The following is a 4,290-nucleotide window of genomic DNA, read 5'->3' as shown; positions in this document are numbered from 1 at the left end:
TGCTTCGGAATGAAAAGAGAGATGAGAAGAAATAAATAGACATCAGAGAATGGAAGACATGGTGATGGAGAATGAAGAAAGATAGGGAGAACAAAGGTAGATGGAGAGAGAGAGAGAGTGTGTGATGGGGGATGTAGTGAGGAAAGAGTAAGACAAAAGAGGATGGGAAATATATAAATAAATGAACAATTGCAGCAATATCAGCCAAGCAGCTTAAGGAAGTTGTTGTTCTAGATAAAGAACAAATTTCCTGAAGACTTGCAAACAAGCATAATATAGTGCAGGAACATAAAAATATCTTGTAGAGGAAAATGGGATACTTCCCTCCTTTATTGAAATGACATGATAAAAAACATAGAAAGGTAAACCCAATCAGCCGAATATGCAAGGAAAATCGGTACAAAAGATGCGTAGACTGAAGAAAAAGATTTTAAAAACCCCTCCTTTTTCTAAATTTCATTGAGATACCACTACCCCCCCCCCTAAAAAAACACGCTTCTTCTTCATACGCAAGTGAAAATGAAAATGGGGCGAATATGGAATGAGAGGCGTGTTGGAGGGAAAAGAGAGTATTCGACCATGTGGACACATCTATTCATTTAGATTTAGAATAAGATTTGTGTTCTGTTCCTTTTTCATGAGATTTAACGAAATACAAAAACATACATAACACGACCAAATCAGATTATTACAAAGTTTCAGTACATCAAAGCATACATGATTCCTCCACGCGCTAGTTAAAAATTGTCGATTAGACATTTTTCGAACCTAGAAATGTTCTTTCCGATGAAGTTTTTTTTCTTGATTCGTGTTCCTATGGGGTCCTAGAACAAATTCAGCTTGGTTGCCCAAACGGCAACTTTGGGCAATTTTGCTAATTTGCATAAATCCAAAATGGCCGCCAGATACCAACTTAAAAACTGAATTTTTGAATCCCTTGCAGCAGAATGATGAGGAATACCGCTTTTTATGGGTTTTGGTGTGCGTAGAATCCATTTTTAATATCAATTTTGCTACATAAGGTGATCTTCAGGCTAACTCCAAGATGGCCGCCAGACGCCATCTTGAAAAATTAGAGTTGAACCCCTTGCACCAGAATGATGAGTAATACCTCTTTTTAGGCGTTTTGGGGTGTGTAGAATCCATTTATGTTATCTATTTTGCAATATAAAGTCATCTTCAGGTTAAATCCAAGATGGCCGCCAGGTCGACGCCATTTTGAGAAATTAACTTTTGAACCCTTCGCTCCAGAATGATGATCAATACCTCTTTTTAGGGGTTTTGGTGTGTGTAGAATCCATTAATTTTATAATTTTTTGATTATAGGATCATCTTCAGGTTTAATTCAAGATGGCCACGAGATGTCATTTTGGAAACTTGAGCTTTTGAATCACTAATCCCAGAGTACTATATAACAACTTATAATAAGGGGTTTAGGTGGTGTTTCTGTAAGTTTTTCTCTTTTTCAAAAGATGGTCTGCTGCAGGGTAAATGGCCTATAACGTAAAGTAAGATGGCTGACAGACCTAAGCTAAAAAATATTACTGAAATCACTTTTCGGAGACTGATAGGACCTCTTTGGAAGGGTTCAAACAGCGGTAAACACTTCCTCGTGACTTTTTGTCGCTCAAAATTTGTTGAACATCTGTCACGAAATTACATATTAATTTTGTACAGCCTTTGAGCAAAAAACAAAACATATTCCTAATTTGAACAAGTTCGGGAAGCTAACTTGATCATTCTTAATTCAACTCGCCCCTAAGGTATTCAGGGATATCATCTAAGCTTCCTCACGGTCTTCACTATCCCGATCTAAACAAGGCTCAAAATCTCCTCCTCGACATCCTCCATCACGACACTTTCGTCATTTCCAGTTTTGACATTGTCATGATTGTGAACGATAGTGGATGGATTGCAGAATTCCACTTTACCTGAACTGTAGAATGTCGTACATGACAAATGCTCTTTGTGGCATCCACATATCTCAGTGCTGCATCTCTTACCCTCTGACCTACATCATGTACATTGACAGCGAATTACATCAATCAGTTCAGGTGGAGTAGGGACACCTAGAGCAATGACAGCAATGGGGATTTCATCTCGGATCTCCCATCCAAATTGAGCTATATCCCCGGGCTCATCAAGGGGCTGGTACTGATCTACAGCTATCAAAAGAGCTCGAAGCGCATGCAGCAACATGTTATTAGATGTTGGAGGTAGGGCCATTACTTTAGGATTCTTTTTCTTCTTGATGAAGAGAGGGAAGCGAGCTGACTCGTCTGGTGGTTGATGGCCATACATAGCACGACAGAAGGGTTTTGCTGCTCCCATCAGATCTGTGAGAGTGGTCCCTACCTTTCCAAGTATCTTAGCCAAACCTTGACAATCCCTGGCAAGTATAGTGTGTTGAGTGCACTTATCTTGCCTTTGCTGTATGGATGATTTCTTGTCGCATCCACTGAGGGCATGAACACCAAGCAATTGCAAACATTTTGGTCCCAGGTCAACACAGATTGTATTGATATCCAGTACTGTACCATCTCACCGTTCGATTTGTACATTGCACTATAGCTCCGCCTGATTAACCCAATAGTCAAGCAGGACAAAAATGTATGTGTCATCGCTATAAGCACACAAAGCACCTTCTGACCACAGCTTGCTGCAAGACATATGAGATCAAGGTGATATCTACCTCATCATGAGCAAGCACACCATCAGCAAGTATCTCCGTTGTTGTGTGCTACCCTAGACCATGGACATACCACTAGATCCATGCCTAGACTGATGGTAGGCATACTCAACAAGCTTGCCAGCCTCCGTTTGTTGTTCTTGCTCCTCATGATATCTCTCGTAGGCAGGTTACTGGTGATCACTGATGGAGAACTTATGGTCTATGATAACTTCACCAGCTCTTGGTATTCTCTCATAATCCTTGACAGAAATGTTATTGTACACGTCGAAAAGAGCACTCTTATTTCTTCCATCTGTATAGTGACTCAAATGTCCTTGGGAAAGTGAGATGAGATCTAAGGAAGTGCCACCATGGGGAAATAATGGAAGTGTCGAGATGGAGAATATCAAGGGAGAGGTCTTTGAGCATTGTTTAGATCAGGATGGTAAAGACAACGAGGAAGAAGATATCCCTGAATACATTGAGGTCGAGTGGAAATCGAGTAAACTTCTCGACCTTGATCGAACTTATTCGAGAGGAATACTACACATCACTGAAACATCTTATAGTGAGCTGCTATATATTAGTCTGGGAAGAGTGGTCATAAGCTCAAGCTTTCCAGATGACACCTGGTAGCCATCTTGAATAAGACCTGAAGATGATCCTATATTGTAAAAGTTATAACATAAATGGATTCTACACACCCCAAAACCTCTAAAAAGAGGTATTGCTCATCATTCTGGGGCAAAGGGTTCTAAAATTTATTTCCTAAAATGGCGTCGATCTGACGGCCATCTTGGATTTGACATTAAGATGACCTTATATAGCAAAATTGATAATAGAAATGGATTCTTCACACCACAAAACCCCTAAAAAGAAGTATTACTCATCATTCTGGGGCAACGGGTTCACATTTAATTGTTCAAGAGTGCGTCTGGCGGCGGCCATCTTGAATTTGACCTGAAGATTACCTTGTATAGCAAAATTGATAATAGATATGGATTCTTCACACCACAAAACCCCTAAAAAGAGGTATTCCTCATCATTTTCGTGCAAGGGGCTCCAAAGTTAAGTTTTTAAGTTGGTATCTGGCGGCCATTTTGGATTTATGCAAATTAGCAAAATTGCCCAAAGTTGCCGTTTGGGCAACCAAGCTGAATTTGTTCTAGGACCCCATAGGAACATGAATCAAGAAAAAAACTTCATCGGAAAGAACATTTCTAGGTTGGTGTACTGAGCCTATGGGACTGTCAAATCGACTAAAAGTTAAGATATCAAGATCGTTGAAATACTTGTACTCCAAAATGCAATTATCTATGTCCTATACATAAAAACGTGAAAGGGAATTAAAGAGAGGAATTGTGCACATGTTTTCCAATGTGTTCTGAAGTGGTATCCACGTAATTAAATAAACTTTGAACAGGTATGGTAATTGGTAACGACAAGAGATTAAGACATTATATTTACAATGCATTGAAGATTGAAGACATGATAGTTAAGCCTATATAATCTTGTTAATCGCTAATTTGTAGCAGTTATGGAGCAGACATGATGTTTCTTATACTGTAATAAAAATAAATGGATGTTTCTTTGAGTAATTGATTTAAAAAACTTGAGTC

Source organism: Lytechinus pictus, unplaced genomic scaffold (genome assembly GCF_037042905.1).
Source record: "Lytechinus pictus isolate F3 Inbred unplaced genomic scaffold, Lp3.0 scaffold_19, whole genome shotgun sequence".
NCBI classification, from domain to species: domain Eukaryota; kingdom Metazoa; phylum Echinodermata; class Echinoidea; order Temnopleuroida; family Toxopneustidae; genus Lytechinus; species Lytechinus pictus.
The sequence above is the reverse complement of the archived record's forward strand: the minus strand, read 5'-3'. Positions refer to the sequence as shown.